The sequence below is a fragment of the Synchiropus splendidus genome, chromosome 10 (assembly GCF_027744825.2).
Source record: "Synchiropus splendidus isolate RoL2022-P1 chromosome 10, RoL_Sspl_1.0, whole genome shotgun sequence".
Taxonomy (NCBI): Eukaryota; Metazoa; Chordata; class Actinopteri; order Syngnathiformes; family Callionymidae; genus Synchiropus; species Synchiropus splendidus.
The window spans coordinates 19,845,294-19,870,327 of NC_071343.1; the positions used below are offsets into that span (position 1 = coordinate 19,845,294).

A 25,034-nucleotide genomic window follows, 5' to 3' on the forward strand; every position below is an offset into this window, starting at 1 on the left:
ATGTAAATACAATGTAGAAGCAAGACCCCAGATAGCAGTTAATATATGAATATAAGCAGAGTAGTATGAAAATAAGCTGAGTAAAATATGAAAAATACGACCGGCAGAAAATCAGTTACATAATCATATAACCAGTGTAGAGCCACGTTGTTTTCTAGCAATGACAATAAAACACAAGTAGCATCCATATCAATACTCAGGGGAAAACCATCATCACAACAGAAGCAAATAGTAAAGAGCATTAGAAAACAAAATGTAGGGAGCTGATACTGAACAGTAGAGATGTGTGTTGAAAAAATTGATTCACATCTTACCAAACGGAGATTGTGAAGCGAAAGGTAGAAGACACGATGTGCTCGTTGCCTCTGTATATGTATATCTGTTTATATGTGAAAAAATGAAATACAGTAGTGATACGTAAACTATCACTCAAAATGTTTGTTTTTCTCACCTATCAGCTGCAGTGTCTGAGTGAACGCACTACTCCTCCGACCTGTCTGTTTTCATACGCACAGGCGTTGAATAAAACAAAAACATAGGAAGACAATTATGAAATGCATTGGCAGACTGTGGTTAAAATACTTTGAATTGAATGGTTTTGCTCTCACCGACGAAGCGTTCCTTCCAATGAATGATCTGACTACGCAGGGTCCGGACGACTTCTCGGTCGTGTCTGATTTTCGGGTTCCTGGCGATCTGTTCATGCACATACACTAAATAAATAGTTATTCTTTACCTAGTTAATGTAATTATGATTAGAATTTCTTTCTCCTCACCAATGACTCGCAACGGTCCTGGCTTCTGTGACGAATTATACCGTCGCTTAAGGCTCAGAGAGCGCTGACGTCTCCTCGTTGGTCGATTCCCAGTACTCAGTCCTGGACGAGGAGCGATAAACTCGTCCTCACTGTCGATTATTATAATAGACTGCGTGTTCGGAGCTGCTGGAGCGTAAATCACCTCAGCGCTGCTCTCTTGAATCCACACTCTCGGATTCACCGCCGACAGAACAGCGTGGACGTCAGTCTTCAAAAGTTCCCCGCATTAACTGCTCAAGCACCTCAGCACCAATCAAACGTCTCCGGGAAGTTATCCGCCGAGCCAATAATGTCTAAAAATAGAAGGGTGGCTGTTGTAGTACATAATAGAGATTAACAACGAATTATAAAATGGTTAAATTTTTACCTGTATCACTCTGCATTAAATGAACGTCACACAGATGGGTGATGACACCCATGAATGAAAAGAGATGTGATGAACATGAAAGTTTTTTTTATAATACTTATGTTGATACATCAAGATGGATGGATAGAGTCACCTACGGCGTGCAGAGGAAGAGTCGTCCATAGCAAGACTGGCACCCGAAAAGGAGTTGGAGGAAGCTCTGGTCAACAGCGAAGGTTACCCCTGAACTGATGTAAAATGTGGTCTGATTCAGGGTCACCCAAATACTCCAGCTGTCCCTCGACCCAGCCCACACAACCGTTGTGATACCTTTGTTGATCTGGATACTTCAAAACAATGTTGGAAGAGCCCACCGTCTGCTAAGTAGCTCAGAGGTGTGAACTTTTCCCCCGCCAAAGGACGCAATTTGAAAAGGAGGGGTCTACGGGTCGGGTGAGAACTTTGTCTGAACCATGTTGTTTGAAGACAATGAGGTTTGTCTTCAGATTGTCGCTTTTGAGGATTCAACCGTCCGGGAAAGAACTCATGTCTCCTCAGCAAATTAACCGGTTATCACAAACTCTGACCTCATTTTTTTGAACGCATTTCCTGAGTAAGTAAAAATGCATTGTTTCAAACTCACAGTATAAAATTTAACAGACTGATTCAACAGAAACTCATGAGTTGGATAGCTGTGTCATTTGAACTAATGCTGAAAACTAAAAGTATTTTTGTTTTATCCTAGTTCACGCAACCTTATTTTCTGAAAACTAAACAAGTATTTCTCAAACAAGTAGAAATTCTGTTTTAAACACATTTTGAAAAAATGGTGCATGAGTTGGGTAGCTGTGTCATTTGAACTATTAGTGAAGACTAAAGTGTTTTCTTTCTACTGTTTTATCGTATAAAATATTTATAAATATTTGAAGAATGAAAAACTGTTTCATAAGATGTTAAATATCTTCTAAAATATTTAAACCAGAAAATAGTGTAGTTACTAACACATTTTGATTAGTCTACAACGCAGAAACAGTTTGAACATTGACTAATGCTGAAACTTTAAAGTTTTATTTTCAATATCTCAATTCATCCTTTTCCCCCACATCCTTAAGGTAATCCCACGGAGCCACATCAAACCCCTCCCTCACGCAGACCCTACCTGACCTCCTACCGTACCTAACCTTTTGTTGCAGCTGTGAGGATGCAGCTGACCCCTCCCATGCATCACACAGGGTGTAGCTTCCCCCTCGACCTTCATCATTTTCCTTCCCGTCATAAAACAAGGGGTTGGTTATCATTTTTATTTCCTGTTGATATAAAAAAAAGGGGGAGGGGTTTATTACTTCCAGGGGGCCATAAATCAATTCAGGTTTGACATTTGAGTATCCTTCATCTCTCTCATCATAACATATTAGAAAGCTGCAAGCATTAAAAGGTTTAATGCGGAAAGTAAATCACTGACCTCTAACGGATTCCGTGGTTAAAGCATGTTACAAATAGTAAATCACCGACCTCTAGTGGCTACCTTCTGTAAAGCATATTACGAATGGTAAAAATCACAATGATGCTGAGCAGCAACACCTTCAATAGTAAAACAATGCCGTCTAAAACTCATTGCCAGAACACCAATACACCACATTGCAGATAAACACAATAACACACCAGATAGCAGACACTGCGTTAAAAAAAAAATACATTTAAAAAAAGCAAATAGTGAACATGCAACCATCCAGCTGATACTGAACACTTGAGATGAGTGTTGGAAAAATTGATTCACATTTTACCAAACGCTGGACATACTGAACCATCCGGTAGAAGACAGTGTGTTCTTTGCTGATGTATTTGATTATGTGGAAAAAAAAAAAAAAAAATACAGTAGTGAAACGTAAAACGTGCAATTTATTTATTTTACCTCCCATCTGCTGCTGCGTCTGTCAGATGAGGATCCGAGTGAACACTCTCCTCCGCCGACCTCCGACTGATCGTCTGTTTCACACACCAGCATTGAATAAAACAAAAACACGAAGTTAAATATAAAACACATCGACAGAGTGCAGTTAAACTATTTCTTTCTGCTGAACTGAATGTTTTGTATACACCCAATGCACGTTTGTGTTCCCTCCAATGGATGATCAGACTCATCGATTTATTCCACAGGTTCCGGTCAGCTTCTCTGTCCCGTGCGTCTCCTGTTTCACACCCACGAATATATACACTTGATACATATCATTACCGTATTTTCCGGACTACAGAGCGCACCGGAATATTAGCCGCACCCACCAAATCTAAGAAGGAAAATGGATTTTGTTCATACATAAGCCGCACCGCTCTATAAGCCGCGGGTGCACCGTTGCTGTCTGCGCCACAGAAAATGCATGAGGATCACTTCTAGCGATCCTCTAGTACTAGTTTTGAAAACGGGGTCCAGTGTCGAGACTGACTCATGAAACAATCTTGCCAATGTTCTGAACTCCAGTCATGAACTCCTCACATCTCATTTACATTTAAAGTGTTCAGAAAGCGCTGTTTTCACCCTCCAGTAGATCGTCTCTGTCAGCAGAGCTGCGGACACGCGGGCGAAAACAGCGCAATTTGAGCGCTTTAAAGGTAAATAAAACGCCCGTGATGTCATCGGTTTGATGTGACGAAGCTCAATATTTTTGCCAGCAAAGAGCATGCTCATTAGACTCTAAAAACTCGGGATGCTCCGAGAGACAGGGAGAGCACTCAGCTGAAGTAGCTGTCTTCAACCTCTTTCATGAAAGTTCTCACTCTGGACGATTGCAAACGTTTCAGATTGACCGCGAACGCTGCATCTGACACACACAAGACTGCAGCGGATTCGGTCCCGGTTGATTCCGTCTTAAAACGACACCTGAGAAAGGATGCTCATCTGGCGCGGTGAAATTAATGATTATTTCTCGGGCAATATGCTTCGCGTTCTGAACGTCACGCTCAGACCGGCGAGTGTCGCGAGTGACCGCTGGTTCCTGCAGTTTCACTTTCATGAGCACCAGAAAACTCTCTGTGCTCCGTCAAGTGCTGGTGTTTTAAATATCGTATTGAATTCGTGGCGTTGACGCCCTTTAACGTGCATGTGCTGCAGGATGCAAACTTGACATGACAGACTGAAAAAAGCTTCCGCATTAGACACGCCGTTGCCAAGCGAGTGGCGAGTCGGGAGGGAGGAGCGGACGCATCACAAACCGCGGGCGGTGCCTCATCAGAACGGCTGCTGTCACATGTGATCGGATTTTGTGACCAGCAATGACATTGGCATTCACAGATCACTACGAGTTCAGCCTTTCATAATCGGTGGCCGATTGATTGGAATATCCCTGTAAAAATCAATATATTAGCCGCATCGTTTTGTAAGCCGCAGGGTTCAGACCGCGAGAAAAAAGTAGCGGCTTATAGTCCGGAAATTACGGTATTCTTTACCTAGTTGCCGTAATTATTAGAATCGTTGTCTCCTCCTCACCGATGACTCGCAACGGTCCTGGCTTCTGTGATGGAAGATGTCGGTGCTTCCGGCTCAGAGGGCGTGGTTGTCTCCTCACTATCTGATTTCCGACATTTGGTCCTGGACGACAATTCGTAAAGTCGTCCTCTCTGTAGATTATTATAATAGACGCCGCATTCGGATCTGCAGGAGGGTCACTCGCCTCAACAACGCTCCCTTGAATCCTCGCGCTTGAATTCTCTGCTGACGGAACAAAGTGGACGTCACCGTCTTCAAAAGTGTCCCACATGTACTGCTCAAGCTCCTGAGCACCGATCAGCGTCTCCGGAAAGTTATCCGCTGACCCGATAATGTCTGAAATTAGAAGGGAGACCATTGTAGTACATAATAGAGATATTAACATACACTTATAAATGATCAAATCCTTTACCTGTATCACTCCGTGTTAAACGAACGTCACAGATCGGTGGCGACACTTATAAAAGAAATGTGACAAACATGACATTTACAAGTTTTTGTAATATATATATATATATGATTTATGATAAACGTCACAGGAGGCTGGAGCGAGTCAAATAAATACAATGATTAAATCACTCACAACAATAAAAACCAAAACAGAAAGCGTCACCGAACCGGGAGAATCAAACAAACTTAAATCTGGTAGAAGAGACAAAAACACAATGAACAGAAATAGTAAATCACAGAGCAAAAAAGGAAACTCAAGGAAACGGAGGAAGGAACAGAACAGTAACACAGGCACCAGAGTTTCAGAAAAGTAATTACCATAAGTGGACAAACGCACAGAAAGAGCCCGAACGAGGAGCGCCAATTTACCACAGGAACAAAGGAGTCGATCCAGCACATGTTGGTGGAGTCCAGGTGTTTCTTATTCACAGGTGATCAGAGGATGATTGGCTCCAGCCGTGTGGCACCAAACAGGCAGGAGGGAGACACAAAACAGGGATCAAGGGACAAGATAAAAGCAGATCATGACATATATATCGTCAACATATGGTCGAGCCCTCAGGATACCTGGTTTTCACCCAGGCAGTCCACCATTGACTCCCAGTGTGGGAAACTGACCCTCATTTTGGTCAGTTGCTCTCTATTGATACCTATCGATTGATTGATCAAATGCATTGCAGGAACCTCTTCAACAATCGGCAAACGTAAATCTAACACGTCACACATGCACTCTCACGTGTACATACATGCGCTCCAAGTGGCTATAGTTGAGAGCGATGTTTTACCAAAACTGGGTTGATACGGAAAGAATCCTTCAAAACATTTGATCCAGATTCTGAGGCAGCAAATGTGTCTCTGTGGTTATAGGTACAATAGGTCAGCATGTTCGGCTGTTAACCGAAAGGTTGGTGGTTTGTGCCCACCCAGGGACGTTCTCTATTTTATCCACATGTGACAGGCAGAATAGCATGGATAAGACTCCCAAACATCATCAGTCAGGAAAGTTTGTACAGACAGGATCAAACTCAAGGCATGTATGTTAATGTCTCTGCACATTTTGTGACTTTATCTTAGAGAGGTGACTTTTCTGTTTCAGTGTGATACAACTGACTAATTCAATGCTGTGTTTTACTGTGACAGCTAGATTTTGGTGTTGCCATGTCTGCCTTGCATGCTCAAATGAAAGCAACAATTCCAGCTCGCGAACTTAACATCAATGAATTTAGAGGCAGTCCTTCTTGGGGCTTTCGGTTTTATTTAAATATGTAATCTCTCCAGCCGCACACAAACTTCTGTTTCGCAGCAACTGCCAAAAGACAACCAAGAAAAGCTTGACTTGCACAAGTGTTGTGCTAGAGCATTACAGCGCTCCTACAGTCCTGGTATATGTCCTACATTGATTCGAAACCGTGTGGATGACAAAAACAGTTTTGTTTTCACAGAGTACATGGTTGTCGGCAGCTCCGTACAGTTCAAGACTCATACCAGTTCTTGGTGTGGAAGCAGGTGGCGGTGTATATCATCAGTTCACTGAATCACTCAAGATTTGCAATGCAACGATATTCCTTTCGTTATTATTCAATATGAGTTAAATAAAAGCTAAAACCACTCAGTTCTGTGTTTGTGTGACAGTCACACAACCGTAACACATAGAAGGGAAGATTTGTCTCTGCAGTCGGTGCATAGTGTGGACACAAGGATGTAGACCACACAGATTCGAGGCAGATAAAATACTGCGCCCAACGTGGGGCTCGAACCCACGACCCTGAGATTAAGAGTCTCATGCTCTACCGACTGAGCTAGCCGGGCCACTGCAAGGAACAGCTGTTTGTAAACTAGCATCTTTACGTCTCCATTTTGTGATTTCATGATAAGAGCTGCTTCTTTGGGAACACTCGTCTCTGCGCTGTATATTTGACCCCAAATTATACATTCTCCGTCTCCATCTCTGCTGCAGAATGCCAGTGCATTTCTTGCTGTGTAACGATTTTTTAGGTTTGGTTTTATGCCAAGTGACTTCGATTTCTTTTGTTCAGGCTGGTGGACTGAATCGATTGTGGACCACGGGGCACTGCTGGTACTCGACCCTCCCCTTCTCCCAGCAGTTTAGGGGATTGGTGGCGGGTTCACTACCGGTGGTTAGTGTAGGGCCTCCTTCCCCCTTTTCCCCAGCAGCTGCTGCGGTCCGGTAACCACGTCTGTCTAGTGTTACTGATCTACGTGTCCTTTTATTCCTGGGGTGATATTCCCCAGGTGGCGTTGTTGAGACCTCTAAATCCACCTTGTTAATCTTGCTAGGCGGCAGCGCCCACTGCGCCAGATTTTGCGCCCGCACAACGCCACAAATGGCATAATTTTGTCTGAATTAATAATGTAATTCAAAATATTTATCGGAATTTCACAAGCCCAGCCAATGAGAAGAATGCCAAAGACTCAATTGTTGAGACAGTGGAGAAGGTCAACAGAGCCAGCAGCGATATTGAAGAGCCAGTGAGAAAAGCCGCACGTGAAGGCTCAACTACAGCAAACAGTAAATTTGGAAGCATCTTGGATGAGATTTTGGAAGAGAGTGAAGGTGAAACCAGGTGTGCCATCAAATCTTCAGCTGTCATTGAGGTTCTAACGTACCTCTCTGAGCCAACCATACCCAGGTCAGTCAGTCCACGGGAGTATTGGAGGGCACATGCTACACAGAGTCCCTCACGAGCTGCTGTGGCAGGCAAGTTTCTCTGTGCCCCATGTACAAGTGTGGACAGTGAAAGACTTTTCAGTTCTGCCTCACATATTATCGATGCAAAGAGAAATCGTTTGTCTGTGCATTTAACTGAGAAGGTTGTATTTATCAAAAAGAATTTTCACTTAATTATGTGAGCATTAAGACTTAAGAATGTGTGAATGGTTTAATTGTTTTAAATGTTATCAAAACGAGATTTTGTTAAAATGTTTAATTGAAAGGAAAAATAATTTATTTTTTGTATTTTTTTTCACGAGAATTGTATGCTGATACATATATATATTTTTCCTGTTATAAAGTATAATAATTATATAAAAAAAGTAATACCACTTTTGAATTATGTTGATGCTTTTAAGTTGTGTGGCCATATTTCATAGATTCAGACAGAACTATGTTTCAAAAAAAAAAAAAATGTTTTCTTACGCTGTGTAATTCTCCTCCTGGGAGTGATTTTCTCCCAATGTGTAAGAGTGTGAGCTCCCGGGAGACAGACGGGGCACGTGTCTGAACAAGGATTTATAAAGATGACTTCATGGATTGGACTTGAGCCAAAATTCCTGTCCCCCAGGAATGTAAAAGGATTGCAATGCAGGTGCATGTCCTGAGTAAACCTCGTGTCTTGTCAATCAAACTCACGTGGGGGCATTTAGGGGGCATCACCAAAGTAACAACGGTAAGAACGGTAAAGAGGAAATCCAGTCCCACGTCATTTGCGTGTGTAAAGACCCCATTCAAGAGACACGCTTATGACACAAGGCGATGAGTCACGCAGTAGAACCTAAACCTAAACTAAAGACAGGGAGACAGTGCAGAACAACATGCGCCTCTATCTGCCAGTGGATCGTAAATGCCTGGCCTGATATATCAGTCTCAACTGTGGTCCGAACTTTCAGACAGGCAGGAATCGTCACTGAACTACCAAACAACAGCAGCGACACTGACTCGGATAATGACTTTGACCAGACGGAGTCGGGCATGTTGGATGCTGTATTCGCCCGACTGTTCAATTCGGACACTGTAGAAGAAGAATTCCAGGGATTCGTGGATGAGGAATGAACTGATAAAGTGAGCTTTACCTGTTTCTCTTTACAACTGAACAAAGTTGGTCATATTTTGAATATGGACATTAACGTTTGAACAATGTTGAGTTATTGTTATATTGTTATTGCTTTACACTGTTTTGAGAAGTCCAATAGTCCTATATATTCGTATATTGAGATTGCACAAACGTTCCACCATGTGATAAAAAAGTTCAACTCCATCTAGTGGATACGTAACGCAATCCCAGCCACGACTCTAGCTTCTATTCTATGTGCCTCATCATGTGCTACTGTGGCAGGACAAAGGAGTAGGAGTCGCAGGTCAAGTTCTGTGTGTCGTTTATTCAGTCTTCAGAACAAAGATTCCCCAGTGCGTGGCATACAGCCTCTATTTAATGAGTCACACCTGTGTGTCCCTACCCATCATCCCACTGGCTAAGACACCACACCCCCAAGCACCCGGTACAGTATGCCGATATATGAAATCAGTTTTAAAATAGGCCATTCATATGCTTATAATCTGATGCACCTTATAGTGTGGAACATACGGTAACCTTCAGTGTAACCAGTAATTATTCTGTCGCCTCTGGGACTCTGCACCTGCTGGCACTCTACGTTGTGTCTGCTTGGATGCGTGTGCAGCGTGGAGAGAAAAGACACTGGCCAGCGTTCGAAGATTCTGATTTTTCCAAACACGCATTAGTCCACCACAACCACAAAACAAACAACCAGTCTTTCATTTACAAAAAAAAAAAAAAAAGAAACACTATTGTTTGACTTCATGAGAAGAATATTTACTCAGTGCATGTCACACATTTCATCACAACTTTTCTCGTCTGTATTGCTCAAGAAAGATGTTTCCAAGCAGACACAATGGGTAGAAAAGGTTTTGAATTCAACCTCCAGTATTCATGTGGAAACCAGTCACACATACTCCAGTACTTCATCTGTGATGTTCATTCTCACCTTCCTCATGCATCTATAGGGTCATTTTCATTCAGACGCCTCCAACAGATCATGTACGGTAGCAACAGTCCCTAAAAGAACGGGTGAATTCATGTTATATTTCCTTGCATGTTTTATGTCCATGATAAAAAAGCTCATTGCTGGGGTTGAACCCATGATCACAATGTTATTCGCCACCCTCATTTTGACTGGAGACATTCTGCAGACCTGTCCAATGAAGAACAACATATTGGATGGGACTGAAGGCTCACAGTGATGTGAAGAAAAGCAAAGTACCGTGACCGGATTCAAACCTGAATTTCTGTGGCCACAACGCAGAGTACTAACATCGACACGATCACAGCTGCTTGGAAACATCTTTCTTGAGCAATACAGAGTTGTGATGAAATGTGTGTCATGCACTATGCAAACATTCTTCTCATGGAGTCAAACAGTGTTTCATTTCTGTGTCATGAATGAAAGATTGGTTGTCCCTGTGTTTGTTTGCGGTTGTGGTGGTTTGAAAAGTAAAATGTCAAGTCATCAGTGTTGCGGTTTCTGCTCATAGACCACTTATTCCTCGATCTTCCGTAATCATCAGTAAAATGTTCTGGTTGTCCATAAAACAGTAATAAAACACTCATTCTTTGTACTTCTCTTTTATTCTTCATATCACACTCGTCTTGCCGTTTTCTCGTTCGGTTCTCAACAACAACCCTCGTGCTGGGTAGAAACCTATGTATGAAAAGTAAAGTAATAAGAAAAACAGGAAGGGATGTGCATGTCCGGTGAATTGTTTCACAATAAAAGTAAACAACATCACATCGACAGGAATATACATCATAACTAAATATGCTATGAGAACACATAATCCAACAATCACCTTCGAGCCTTCGCCTGCCGGCAAATATAATGATGTTTTGGAAGGAAGATTTACTCCTTTAATCCATTTGAAGTGGCGTTATGAAGATTTCGATTGGGCATGTGAAGGTTCAGAACAGCTTTTGATGCTCATCTTGACTGGAGATGATGTACCTGATAAAAGCACCGCCTGAACAGGGACTTGAACCCTGGACCCTCAGATTAAAAGTCTGATGCTCTACCGACTGAGCTATCCAGGCTCTGGAAATGGGTCGTGGTGTGGAAGCAGGGGATGTTGCGCATCATCGGTTCAACTCACGCTTTGCAACGCAACAGTATTGGTCGAGACTGATGTATCAGCCCAGACATTTACGATCCACTGGCAGATAGCAATTGTACAGGTCTTTTTCCAAAAACTGTACTGAGGCTACCGATGCCCAATCTAACCCCCTGATAACACCTCTTAAAATGTATGAAAGGAATGAAATACTGCTTCTCCATCATCAGTGAACCTCAGTGTTGTCTTTATCTTCTTCTTTGGCTCAGAATTTGAGTCTCGGATTCGCAGCAAAGGTTTGAATCAGGTCAACCGGTCAACCATCAACATCTTGTCCCATTCAGATGGCCTGATATAAGCCTGAACTCCAACCCAGCTCAATAGTACTGACGAAGCCTCCTGGATAGAAGGCCAAAGGTTTTCTTTGACTATTACTAGTCAGGTTGATCCTGATTCAAACCTTTGCTGCGTGATCACCCGGATAACTGAGCACTCTCACAAACAACCTCAGATTTTTATTCCACAGAGCATTGTCTCTTCATTTCCAAAACACCAGTATAACAGCTCTCCTGGGTGAGAATGAACATCACAGATTATTTACAACTGGTGTCCAGTTTTGTTTCGATTCACACACATTCTCAATTGTATCATTGCAGTTGAATTCAAAGCCTTTGTTTCCCCTTCAGGGATTGAGTTTGACAGCACAGTTGAAACACAATTTAGTATCCATAAAACAGCGTACGTCCCTGGGTGGGCTCGAACCACCAACCTTTCGGTTAACAGCCGAACGCGCTAACCTATTGCGCCACAGAGACATGAAACAGTAATCTAACATCTGGATCAAACGTTTGTAAACATGTTCCATACGGTCGGGCACTTAGGCCACCATTGACTCCCAGTGTGGGAAACTGATCCTCATTTTGGTCAGCTGCTCTCTATTGATACCTATCGATTGATTGATCAAATTCATTGCAGGAACCTCATCATGCTAAAGTTGAAAGATCATTCTGGAACAAGCCCATTCACTAGTGGTGATATAGGGCAGTATGGTTACAGAGGGTGCACAGAAACTAAAACTCTCAAAGGAGTCCCTCAGATGGGGCTCATCTGGGTTTTGTACCTGGCACCTCTCACACCCCAGGTCACCTGCTGAGACTTTCAATCAAGGCCTCCTCATATGGTATTGAGAAAGGAAACATCTGGCTCAGAGAACAGTATAAAAACAGTCCACTAACTCAAGTATTTTATCTGCCTCTAATCTGGGTGGTCTACATCCTTGTGTCCACACGATGCACCGACTGCAGAGGCAAATCTTCCCTTCTCTGTGTGATGTTTGAGTCTCTGTCACACAAACACAGAACTCCAGAACAAATCAATGTAGTACATATACCAGGACTGTAGGGACGCTGTAATGCTCTAGCATGACGCATGTCCAAATCAGGCTTGTGCGCTAAATATTAGGACTGCAGCATAAACAAATCGACCAATGAGAGACATTGGTGTTTACAGACGACACAGTTGATGTTTCATTGGACTCAACAATGAACTACAGGTGGTCAGAGGCACGAGAGCGTGGCCGTGTGTTTCCAGTGTTTTTAGCAGCTCTGTGGTCACCTGCTTCATGCTTCAGACTGCTGAGCTGCCTCTTGTGATTCTCTGCAATGGGCCACCAGGAGAGTCAGATGTCAGATGTGGCAGTGAAATGAGGGGTGAAAGGGGATTATAGTCACAGCGGTGCATGGAAGCTAAAGTTGAGAGATTCATCTCAAACAAGAGCCACTCATTAGTGGTCAGGACACGAAATGGCAGCATTTGACTGTAATACAGAACTTCCACCCAATATTGAGGGGCTCATGCTGGAACTCGGGATGATAAACATGGTCCTTAAACAATTAGCCAGTGAAGCATCAGAATCTTGAGCATGATTTTCCTGCATGGAAGCTAGAGATCTAAAAGCATGTTTGCACAATTCCATCAGTTTCACGTAAAACTGACTGCTGGGTAGGAACTTATCGCTACAGGCAGAGGCAGAGCCTTGGAGTAGATAAAGTAATGGCGAAACCTGTTGTAGTGCATCACACATGTTCAAAGAAGTGAAGTTACATTCAGTACTACATGTTGTTTTCCCCACAGGAACTGCAGAATATGGTCCCACAGTTTAACTCAACACAACAAAAGTTCAATACACGTTTGACTCTTTTGTCGGAGTTCCAAATCACAGGTGGTTTTCTCCAAGATGCTGACTTCAATGAAGATTTGGACAAAATTAAACGACAAGAAAAGCCAGATATTTTCAATATATTAGTTGCTCGTGTCTGTATTTCAGATGGTGTTTTTTGTCCCATGGTTAGGAAGGTTTATCACCTTGAGTCTGGCGCCTTCGACCGCTCGGCCATCCTGACAACTGACCTTCAGAAGGTCGTCAGCAGCTGCATAGAAACTGGAATAACTAGTTAAATTCTGCAAAGTTCAGCAATCACAGCTTTGAGCAAATTTTTTCGACTGTTTATATTGATTGTTTAAATTATATTTTGCTCTTTTGATCTGACATTTATGTAGTAATTAATGTACTTTTGCTGCTCAACTGATGATTTTGTTTTTGCAACACAAACCTTTTCACGAATGAAAGCAACATCTTTGTCGTGTTACGGTGAGTGAATATAAAAGTAGTGGCCTCATCATTACATTTAAGTTTACAAATAGAAAATCCATTATTACACAGCATCACCAGGTGTCACTGGTTAATCGAGGATAAAACTACTTTGAGAACAAATTATATTAGAGCATCAGAGTGCAGTTTAAATAGCATTAGTTTATTGGTTCGGAACTAGGATTGTGGAGTCCCATTTAAAATGAACACAGTGTTTTCAACGTCCTTGTTCCTTCCTGGTTCTACATACATTTAAAATGTACGAGTTGTTTTATCAAGCAAAACAACAGCTGACTGAAATTTGCATCATTTGGACCCTTCATTTATTTTCTTTGTTGCCACAGTCTCGTGAAAGGAACCGGACGCTGCCCGACCTCCGAGCACGTGATTTTGTCCTGGAATGCAAAGTAAAAAGTAAATGTAACTTATTGACACATCATTGACCGTAGCTGGGATTTGGAAGAGTCAGCCTGCCACAAACAAGGAGCAAAGTTTTCAAGGGTCAATACTTCTGTATTTCTGAAAATATGTCCACCTGATCTGTGAGAAACACAAAACCAAAAAAATATGGGACCTGAGAACATTCAATCAGGATTATGGCATGTGTGTGCATTTACTGTAAATGCATTCCATTTCTATGGTGAATGTGTTCGTATTGTGCGGCCAGCGGGTGATACACTTCTCAGGGCGTCAAGTCAGGGCAGGAGGAACCACAGAAGCAGTGGGATGCAAGCTTCGGTTTATTCCACATCAGCATAACATCGTCTCATCGCTTGGCATCGCTATGCATCATATTGTTCAAAGTACAAACACAATAAATAGAGGATGGATCAAGGGCGTTCCTCGTACCAGATACACATCGTCACACACGTGCACGCCCACATTTGACCTCCAGGCAGAGTCGCTGAGACAAGACCTTCAGGGAGCTCCAGAGAAAACAGACATTCCTGTCTACACCCCAAGTCTTCTAGCCGCTCCTCCATTCGGACAGAGGAAGTCTCATGCTCATACTCTAGTACGGAATGGTACATACGTACATGATACTCTCGTACGTAATCTGTGATGTTCATTCTCACGCATGGAATGTGTCATTTGCATTCAGAAGCAACAGACCATGAACGGCAGCAATGATCCTTTTTTGAACGCATGAATGGGACATTAGGATGGAGACAACACATCCAAGGTAGATAAGATAAGATAAGATAATGTGCCCAACAGAACTTGAATCTCACACTCTTCATTCCACAGAGAGTTGTGTCCTTAAACCCATTTGCTTGCAGGCCGGTTAGCTCAGATGGTTAGAGCGTGGTGCTAATAACGCCAAGGTCATGGGTTCGATCCCCTTACTGGCCATTATTTCATTTTAGAAAATTCCACCCAAATGTATTAAAGAAACGAAATACTGCTTCTCACTATAGTTCTCGCCTGCCAGACTAATGGCCAGAAACTTCCACCCACGATGTATTTTCAACAGGAAGACCTTGCCAAAAGAAAACTTTGCAGCCGTCATCATCAACCCTAACCTGAAGGGATGGATGAAGAAAAGACGAGTTAATCGGGTTTTTCAACGTTGAAAAACCGGGACACAAATTCGGGGCTTGCTGTCAATCTGGCAGGATTGACTGAAGAACTCTAGCCACTTGATATTGGTGCCAACAGGGCATTCAAAGCTGGAATGCGAACTGTGTGGGGACAGTGGATGATAGAAGACGAACACACGTTCACCAAGACAGGGAGACAATGCCGAACAACATACGCCTCTATCTGCCAGTGGATCGTAAATGCCTGGCCTGATATACCAGTCTCAACTGTAGTCCAAGCTTTCAGAGAGGCAGGAATCATCATTGAACTGCCAGACAACAGCAGCGACACTGACTCGAATAATGATGACTTTGACCAGACGGAGCTGGGCATGTTGGATGCTGTATTCAATTTGGACACTGAAGAAGAAGAATTCCAGGGGCGTTGAGTTATTGGGTTATTGTTATATTGTTATTGCTTTGCACTGTTTTGAGACTTCCTATATTCCTATATATTCCTATTCCTTACTATATCTAGTGGATACATTACGCACCCCCAGCCACGACTCTAGCTTCTATTCTTTGTGCCTCATAATGTGGTACTATGGCAGGACAAAGGAGTCGGAGTCGCAGGTCAAGTTCTGTGTGTCGTTTATTCAGTCTTCACAACAAAGATTCCCCAGTGCGTGGCATACAGCCTCTATTTAATGAGTCACACCTGTGTGTCCCAACCCATCATCCCACTGGCTCAGACACCACAACCCCAAGCACCCGCTACAGTATGCCGATATATGGAGTCAGTTTTAAAATAGGCCATTCATTCAAGGTGCGTCTTATAATCCGATGCACCTTATCGTGTGGAAAATACGGTAACCTTCAGTTTAACCAGTGATTCTTCTGTCGCCTCTGGGACTCTGCACCTGCTGGCACTCTACGTTGTGTCTTCTTGGATGCGTGTGCAGCGTGGAGAGAAAAGACACTGGCCAGCGTTCGAAGATTCTGTTTTTTCGAAACACGACTGGCATTAGTCCACCACAACCACAAAACAAACGACCAGTCTTTCATTTACAAAAAAAAAAAAAATGAAACACTATTGTTTGACTTCATGAGAAGAATATTTACTCAGTGCATGCCAATTTCATCACAACTTTTCTCGTGTGTATTGCTCAAGAATGATGTTTCCAAGCAGCCGTGATCATATAGTGGTTAGCACTCTGCGTTGTGGCCGCAGCAACCCCGGTTCGAATCCGGGTCACGGCACTCTGCTTTTCTTTTTTTTCATTCACATTTGCACGTGCAGGTTTTTTTGTCAAACCGATCTGGAGCACACAGTGGAACCAATGGGGTTAGTTGGATGCTGCTTGTTTGGTTGAAACAAATAGCTGCACCCACATGGCCCTTTAGGTATTTAGTTTGACGCCCCAGATGAAATATGAATTAGTGTTAGTAGAACAGAGAGAGCTGCTGACTTCCATGAAGATTTGAACTGACAGAATGAATCTACATCAAAAGCCATATACTTATGGCTTAGTTTAACCAGTAATTCTTCTGTCGCCTCTGGGACTCTGCACCTGCTGGCACTGTACGTTGTGTCTGCTTGGATGCGTGTGCAGCGTGGAGAGAAATGAGACTGGCCATCAAAATCCATATTTGAGCGATAAGATATTTTGGGTGCTTTTGTCTACATTTACCGAGGTGTTTTTTGTTCAGTTATTTTAACTTAGATACTTAGTTTTTTGTATTATTCTTTGGTGAGGAATTGCAGTGATGGAAGATCACAGAAACTGTACGGGATACAAATTCTGATAACATTCAGGATTGTTGATGGAAATGCTCGCCCCTAAACTGGATACTTTTTTCTCTCTCTCATGTCATTTGAATCTGAATATATCAACACCGTATTTGTCAAAGGGGAAAGAAATGTAAGTGACAGATTTTTTAAAACTCTTCTGCGCTTTAGAAGCAATTGAAGAGAGGAAGAATTCGAACCCACGCCTCCATTCAGAGAGCAGAAGTCCCATGGTTAGGAAGGTAACAACATATTGGATGGGACTGAAGGCTCACAGTGATGTGAAGAAAAGCAAAGTACCGTGACCGGATTCAAACTGGAATTTCTGTGGCTACAACGCAGAGTACTAACATCGACACGATCACAGCTTCTTGGAAACATCTTTCTTGAGCACTACAGACAAAAAAGTTGTGATGAAATGTGTGTCATGCACTGTGCTAATATTCTTCTCGTGGAGTCAAACAGTGTTTTATTTCTGCGTCATGAATGAAAGATTGGTGTTTGTTTGCGGTTCTGGTGGTTTGAAAAGTAAAAAGTCAAGTCATCATCTTCGAGCCTTCACCCGCCCACAAATATAATGGTGTTTAGGAAGGAAGATTTACTCCTTTAATCCATTTGAAGTGGTGTTATGAAGATTTAAATTGGGCATGTGAAGGTTCAGAACAGCTTTTGGTGCTCATCTTGACTGGAGACGATGTGCCTGATAAAAGCATCGCCTGAACAGGGACTTGAACCCTGGACCCTCAGATTAAAAGTCTGATGCTCTACCGACTGAGCTATCCAGGCTCTGGAAATGGGTCGTGGTGTGGAAGCAGGGGATGTTGCGCGGTTCAATGCACGCTTTGCAACGCAACAGTATTGGTCGAGACTGATGTATCAGCCCAGACATTTACGATCCACTGGCAGATAGCAATTGTACAGGTCTAGACAACTGAAGGATGAGACCACTTAGCTCTGTGTTTGAGTGACAGACAGCAAACAGACACACAAACATAACACATTGAAGGAAAGATTTGACTCTGGGTGCATTGTGTGGGCACAAGGATGTAGGACAATTTCGTCTTTCCAAAAACTGTACTGAGGCTCCCGACACCCAATCTAACCCCCTGATAACACCTCTTAAAATGTACTCAAGGAATGAAATACTGCTTCTCCATCATCAGTGAACCTCAGAGTTGTCTTTCTCTTCTTCTTTGGCTCAGCATTTGAGTCTCAGATTCGCAGCAACGGTTTCAATCAGGTCAACCAGACTGGTAATAGTCAAATAATACGTTTCGCCTCCTATCCAGGAGGCTTCGTCAGTTCTAACTGTTTCATACAAGGCCACACCACCCAGCTGTTGGTTCAGATATGTGGATGACACCTGTGTCCTAATCTAAAAGGATGAAGTGGAACCCTTCACACAACACATCAACTTGGTAGAAGGACACATCAAATTCACCCGAGAAGATGTGGAAAACAACAGACTACCTATTCTGGACTGTGCCGTAAACATTGAAGCAGACAGAAGCCTCAACATCAAAGTGTACAGGAAACCAACACACGCCGACCAATACCTCCAGTTTTACTCTCATCACCCAGTAGAACAAAAACTTGGAGTGATCAGAACTTTGAGTCATCGAGCCCAAAACATCCCCAGCTCACCTAGGGTGAGCGCCTTTCATCTGACCTGCGGCCACATGTTCTGGGCACTCGAGTTCGGAAAGGAGCAGAACTGTCAACTGATCACCATCTGGTGGTGAGCTGGCTCCGATGGCGGGGGAAGCCTTTAGACCGACCAGGTAAACCCAAACGGATAGTGCGGGTGAACTGGGAACGTCTGGAGGATGAAGCCGTCAGAGGAGGATTTAACTCACACCTCTGGGAAGCTTTTTTACGCATCCCTGTGGAGGTTGGGGACATCGACCATGAGTGGTCGGTGTTCAAAACCGCCATGGCTGCTTCAGCTTCAGTTGCGAGTTGTGGCCTGAAGGCCATCGGTGCCTTAAGGGGCGGCAAACCAAGGAGGACATCTTGGTGGATACCAGAGGTCAGGGAAGCCGTCCGACTGAAGAAGGAGTCGTATCGAGACCTAATGTCTTGTGCGACTCCTGAGGCAGTTGCAAGGTACCGTCTGGCTCGAAGGGCTGCGGCTTCGGCTGTTGCTGAGGCCAAGCAGCGGGTGTGGGAGAAGTTTGGAGAGTCCATGGAGGAAGACTTTCGATCGGCACCAAGGCGCTTCTGGAAAACGGTCAAGCACCTCAAGAGGGGGAGGCAGCGGAACATTCAAGCTGTTTACAGCAAGGATGGTTTGCTGCTGACTTCAAGAGAGGATGTAATTGGTTGTTGGAAAGAGAACTCCTGAATCCGGATATTCCGCCCCAGGTAAGGGAGACAGAGCTGGAAGCTGATGGGCAGTCTTTGTTAATTTCTCAGGCAGAAGTCACTGTGGTAGTCAAAAAACTGCACGGTGGCAAGGCTGCGGGAGTTGACGAGATTCGTCCTGAAATGCTGAAAGCTCTGGGTGTTGATGGGCTGTCGTGGTTGACACGCCTCTTCAACATTGCGTGGAGATCTGGGTCGGTACCGGACGAGTGGCAGACGGGGGTGGTGGTCCCTCTATTTAAAAAGGGGGACCAGAGAGTGTGTGCAAATTACAGAGGCATCACACTCCTCAGCCTCCCTGGTAAGGTCTACTGCAAGGTGCTGGAAAGGAGGGTCCGATCGATAGTCGAACTTCAGATTCAAGAGGAACAATGCGGGTTCCGTCCTGGCCGTGGAACTACGGACCAACTCTTTACTCTTGCGACCGTTCTCGAGGGTTCCTGGGAGTATGACCAACCCGTCTACATGTGCTTTGTAGACTTGGAGAAGGCGTATGACCGGGTGCCCAGGGATTGGTTGTGGGAGGTGCTTCTGGAGTATGGGGTGAGTGGTTCTCTACTGAGGGCTTTTCAGTCTCTGTATTCCCGGGGCGGGAGTTGTGTTCGTATACTTGGATGCAAGTCCGATGTATTCCCAGTGAGGGTTGGTCTTCGCCAGGGTTGTGCTTTGTCCCCAATCCTGTTCTTGGTCTACATGGACAGGATTTCGAGGCGCAGCTCTGGTGAGGAGGGTTTGTGGTTTGGTGGCCTGAAGATCCAGTCTCTACTCTTTGCAGATGATTTGGCTTCATCATCGCGTGACCTACAGCTCACACTGGATCGGTTTGCGTCTGAGTGTGAAGCGGCTGGCATGAGGATCAGCACCTCTAAGTCCGAGACCATGGTTCTCAACCGGAAACGGATGGATTGCTCTCTCCGGGTAGGGACTGAGATCTTGCCTCAAGTGGAGAAGTTTAAGTATCTCGGGGTGTTGTTCTCATGTGAGGGGATTAGGGATTTGGAGATTGGTCGGCGAATTGGGGCAGCAGGGGCGGTATTGCAATCCCTTTGCCGCACTGTTGTCCATAAGACCTGTCATGACTCTGCTCCTGTTTTGACCCTGAGTCATGTTTTGGTTTCTTGCGCCTCCAATTCCTGTTCCTTTGACACACGGCTGGAGCCAATTAACCCCTGATTAATTTATTTCAAAAACACCTGGACTCCAGCACCGTTTGCGAGTTCGTCTCTTCTTTGTTTCCATGAGTTCTGCTCCCAATGTTCCCCCGGATGGACGTCTTCCAGTTCCTTGGACTCTCCCATTGTTTCCCTTTCCTGGGAATTTGGACTCCTCTTGTTCCCCGTGGTAACTCCTGATTGATTTTTTCCAAGACTCTTGTGTTTTTCCGTCGGCACTCGAAGACCCCAGCGCGGCCTCCCAGCCGCCGCCTCCCGTAGACTCCTGCGGGGCTCCCAAGCGGACGCCTCCCGAGGACTCCTGCGTGGCTTTCCAGCCACCGCCTCCGTAGACTCCAGCGCGGCTCCCAAGCCGCCGCCTCCGGAAATCTCCGGCGCGGCTCCCAAGCCACCGCCTCCCGAAAGCTCTGGCGCGACTCCCAAGCCGCTGCCTCCCAAAAGCTCCTGCGCGGCTCTCAAGTCGCTGCCTCCCAAAAGCTCCTGCGCGGCTCTCAAGCCGCCGCCTCCCTAAGGCTCCTGCGCGGCTCCCAAGTCGCCGCCTCCCGAAGGCTCCTGCGGGACTCCCAAGCCGCCGCCGCCTCCCGAAGGCTCCTGCGGGGCACCGAAGCCGCTGTCTCCTCCCGAGGGCTCCTGCGCGGCTCCCAAGCCGCCGTCTCCTCCCGAGGGCTCCTGCACGGCTTCTCAGCAGCCACGGCCTCCCGAAGACCCCAGCGCGGCTTCCCAGCAGCCACGGCCTCCCGTAGACCCGAGCGCAGCTTTCCACCCGCCGCCTCCCTAGTACCCCAGCTTGCCTTCCTAGTCGCTGCAGCCAAGCTCTTCCAGTCCCTACAACATGAGGAGATAATGTTAACGAGGGAAAACCAAAAAGTGACTTTTATAAAACGCACACACGCGATCTAAAGAGAGAAGAACAAGAAACAGAAAACGGAGCGAGGGGAATGCTACGAAGGAGGCGGCTGACAAATAAATCAAGCATGGACAAAATTTTGAAAGAATCAGGAAAAACACAAGAGAGTGGAGTCGGAGGATAGTCTACCATTGGAACGCTAAGTAACCATCTGTCGGCACGAGCTGGCACCACGGTGATACCAGGGAAGCCGTGTCGCTTGGGAAGCTGGAGGTAAAGAAGGAAACGGAAACACAGAACCCAACAGGAAATAGCAAAATAAAAGCATGAAAGAGACAAACATGACAGTACCCCCCCTTTAAGGAGGGCCTCAAGACACTCTACAGGGTCTTTCAGGATGATTAGTGCGGACCTCAGAGATCAACATAGGGTGAAAATGAGCGGGAGATCCAAGAACGCTCCTCCGGACCGTGTCCCTCCCAATCTACCAGATACTGTATCCGCCGGCCATGGCGTCCACTGTCCAGTATCTTGTGGATGGAGTAAGCAGGGTGTTTGTCGGTGACAAGAGGTGGAGGAGGAGTTTCAGAGGCTGCATCAAGTGGAGACTTGGAGACAGGCACTTTGTCCCTTTCAGTCACTCCGTTGTATTGGGGGTGGTAGCCAGAAGTTAGACTGGGTGACGCCCCCAGGGTTGAGAGGAAAACTGTGGTCCCCTGTCTGAGACAACGTCACTGGGGACACGGTGAAGGCAGAAAACGTGGAAGACCAACAGGTCGGTAGGGTCGACCGCAGATGGCAGCTTAGCCAAGGGAAGGAAGAGCGCCATCTTTGAAAATCGATCCACAACAGCCATAATTGTTGTCATACCTGCCTAGGGAGGTAGGCCTGTGACAAAATCCACAGCAATGTGGGACCAAGAATGACCAGGAAGTGGCAGCGATTGGAGAAGACCAGCAGGAGGACGGTGGGAGTACTTAGACCTGTTGCAGGTGGTGCAGGCCTTGCAAAAGTTCTTAATGGCGCAAGTCTTACCTGGCCACCAGGAACATTGGTTAATGAAGCTTAGTGTGCCGAATGTTTTTTGCCAGTCTGGTGAGTTTATGGAGACGAGAGAGGGCGTTGGACTTGGTGTTTCGGCTCCCTGGTCGATAAGTAATGGAAAAGCGGTACCTTCCTAGAAACAGGGCCCACCGGGCCTGGCGTGAGTTGAGACATTTAGCAGATCTCACGTAGATCAGGTTTTTGTGGCCAGTGAGCACGATGACGGGAGTTTCAGTACCCTCAAGCCAGTGCCTCCACTCCTGTAAGGCAGCAACCACCGCTAATAACTCACAGTTTCCGATGTCGTAGTTACATTCTGCAGATAGTCTTCTGGAAAGGAAGGTGCAGGGATATACCTTTTGGTCCATGGGGTCCCTTTGAGACAACTCTGCGCTCACCCCAGTGTCTGAAGCATCCACTTTGATGATGAAGTGATCTTTGGCGTGAGGGTGATGTAGGATGGGGGCGCATTAGAATAGAGTTCGGAGTTTCTTGAATGCCTGTTCAGTTTCCGGATTCCAGACGAATTCTTTCTCAGTGGAAGTCAGGTTAGAGGTGTAGCAACCTTACCATAATTTCGGATGAACCGTCTACAGACGTTTGCGAAGCCAAGGAACTGCTGGAGCTGTTTGCAGCTGGAAGGAGTCATCCAATTTAACACTGCCACCATCTTGGCTGGATCTGGAAGCAAACATTGCTCTCCCAATATGAAGCCCAGGAAACTGACCTGTTTCACGTGAAATTCACATTTCTCTGTCTTGCAAATCAATTTGTTCTTCAGCAGCATCTGAAGTACTAAGTGTACATGTTCCTGGTGTTCTCCCTCCCCCTTTGAGAAAATCAGGATGTCTTCCAGGTACACAAAATGGTTAATCGTATCTCTGAGAATATCGTTCATCAAGGCTTGGAAAACAGCTGGAGCATTTGTGAAACCAAAAAGCATGACCCAAGTTTTTTTCTCCCGCAGAGAAGCGGAGAAATAAATTCTACCAACTCTGGGGGAAGCGTCACTAACCTTTTTGTGGGAGATGAAAGAAAGATGAGGGCCCCTGTGACAGACCGGACAAGCACGAATGATGTGGCCTGGTTGACCACAGTATAAACAGAGACCTTGAGATAGTCGGAGTTGGCATTCCTCCAGTGTCAGTCTCGACTGGTCGACCAGGGACTCTGACCGGGTACAGGATTCTGGTGGGGAGGACGGGATCGGAAGCACCATGTGAGGAGTGGGCCATCTCTGCCGGGCATGCTCCCTGATCCGGTTGTCAATTCGGATAGCTAGCAGTACTAGTTCCTCCAGAGAGCTGGCAGCTTAGCAGATGGTGACTTGACTTGCTCAAGAAGAAATAACTTGGGACTTGCACATATGCATCTTGGTTCCATGATGTTGGTGTCAGCTGACACATGGTGGTGAGATGATGGTTACCATGGGAACGAGCCGGCCTACAATCCTCCACTTGCTGACCACTGGTCCAGATGAATCAAAACCTGCTGATGATGAAATGCTAACATTCAGCTGCAGTGCTAACGCTATGGTTGTGTCACTCAACACTTCAGGACTGTAACAATGGATGACGACATCTAATGATGACAAAGTCCCTGGACTGAAGTCCTGTGTCTCGAGTGTCCACCAGTCTCACTGCCAACTGTCACAGACTCAGCCACATGGGGGCGCTTGTTGGAACATACACTTCCAATATATCTCCTGCGTGTCCATTTACTCATGAGAATGACCATCAAAGAACCAACAAGTTAAAATCAAAAGAGTTTATTCCCTGACAGAGGAGTCTAGTTATCCTTGCAGAGCTCTGGGTCCACAACTACGCCTGACTTAGCCTTCGCTCAGGTGGTGTAGAGTGACAAGGACTAGCTCTGGCCCTGACCCTTTCAATACACATTTAAGTTCATCTTAGGGTGTAGTCTCCACTGATTGGTCCAGGTCTCTTGAGGTTGCCATGGTTCCAGATTCCAGGTCCTGTGTGGACTCCCCTTGCTTTGGAGCGACATTGATGAGTCCTCTAACCTTATCATGCACACACCTTTCATGTTGGATCAAATTGAGGTTACCTTACCCGTTGTCACAGCGTCTGTTGGATTCAGTCTTTTATTAGACAAAGCATTATAAAGCAGTTTATACAATATAGCAAGTTAACTTGATGAATATGATCATCAGTGTAATATCATGATTCCCGACAATATTGTGATGATGAACTTCTGAATGGAAAGAGTTCAGCGTGTGATGACACTCATCTCTTTCACAGCCTGTGCAGGTGTTGGCTGTCAGAGAGAAGTGGTTCCCTTCTGTCCTCAGTCCTCAGCTCTCCGTCCTCTCGTCTGACACAACTGGACCTGAGCTACAACAGGGACCTGAAGGATCTAGGACTGGAGCTGCTGTCTGCTGGACTGAAGAGTCCACACTGTCACCTGGAGACTCTCAGGTCAGAACACATCATGTGTCCAGCTTCAGAGCTGAAATGTGAAAGTCAGAGGTGGAGACTCCAGTTTCAGAGAGTCACAGTTTTCTCATCAGGTTGCTCTTCAAACGCAGCAGCTGGTTCTCAGTGGCATCAGTCTTCAGCAGGTTCCTCGTGCAGTCATGTGACTGAGGTTCTGAAATAGAGCCTAGAGGAGAAAATGCATACATTTGTGTTCAAGTGTGGCGCTGCATACTTTCCAAATACAACATTGTTGTGTTT

At 45.2% G+C, this 25,034-nt stretch overlaps 5 non-coding genes across 5 annotated transcripts; 1 reads left to right on the forward strand and 4 right to left on the reverse strand.

Moving 5' to 3' along the window:
- Positions 1-6,831: 6,831 nt before the first annotated feature.
- trnak-cuu (transfer RNA lysine (anticodon CUU)) lies at positions 6,832-6,904 on the reverse strand. Its single transcript has one exon. It is a non-coding gene; the product is annotated as a tRNA-Lys (tRNA).
- A 3,958-nt stretch (positions 6,905-10,862) lies between these two features.
- On the reverse strand, positions 10,863-10,935 carry trnak-uuu (transfer RNA lysine (anticodon UUU)). The gene has a single exon. It is a non-coding gene; the product is annotated as a tRNA-Lys (tRNA).
- A 758-nt stretch (positions 10,936-11,693) lies between these two features.
- On the reverse strand, positions 11,694-11,767 carry trnan-guu (transfer RNA asparagine (anticodon GUU)). The gene has a single exon. It is a non-coding gene; the product is annotated as a tRNA-Asn (tRNA).
- A 3,114-nt stretch (positions 11,768-14,881) lies between these two features.
- On the forward strand, positions 14,882-14,955 carry trnai-aau (transfer RNA isoleucine (anticodon AAU)). The gene has a single exon. It is a non-coding gene; the product is annotated as a tRNA-Ile (tRNA).
- Positions 14,956-17,624: 2,669 nt separating this feature from the next.
- On the reverse strand, positions 17,625-17,697 carry trnak-uuu (transfer RNA lysine (anticodon UUU)). The gene has a single exon. It is a non-coding gene; the product is annotated as a tRNA-Lys (tRNA).
- Between the last annotated feature and the right edge of the window lie 7,337 nt (positions 17,698-25,034).